Here is a 271-nt window from a genome sequence, read left to right on the forward strand (position 1 = left end):
TCAATTTCTTATCTTTCGTTTTTTTATCATTGTCTTTACTGTAAATGAACAGACTATAGTTCATGATCTTTCCTTTAGATGCTTCTCAGTAATAATAGAGCAACAGAAATGAGAAACGGGAAGACCATCCAGAGGGTTGGATGAAAGAGAGAAGAAGATGCAGGAAGACTACGGAGAAGCATGAAAGAATAACGTTGCTATATTGTTATTTTAATTCCATAATAAGAAAAAATACAATGTATATGTATATATTACCACAATATAGAATTAG

At 31.0% G+C, this 271-nt stretch overlaps 1 protein-coding gene across 1 annotated transcript in view; it reads left to right on the top strand.

The window, feature by feature from the left end:
• The window catches only part of LOC119593401, a gene marked incomplete at its 3' end in the record, with an annotated part of 20,365 nt that overhangs the window by 18,028 nt on the left and 2,066 nt on the right, over window positions 1-271 (top strand).

The sequence above is a fragment of the Penaeus monodon genome, chromosome 32, assembly GCF_015228065.2.
Source record: "Penaeus monodon isolate SGIC_2016 chromosome 32, NSTDA_Pmon_1, whole genome shotgun sequence".
NCBI classification, from domain to species: Eukaryota; Metazoa; Arthropoda; class Malacostraca; order Decapoda; family Penaeidae; genus Penaeus; species Penaeus monodon.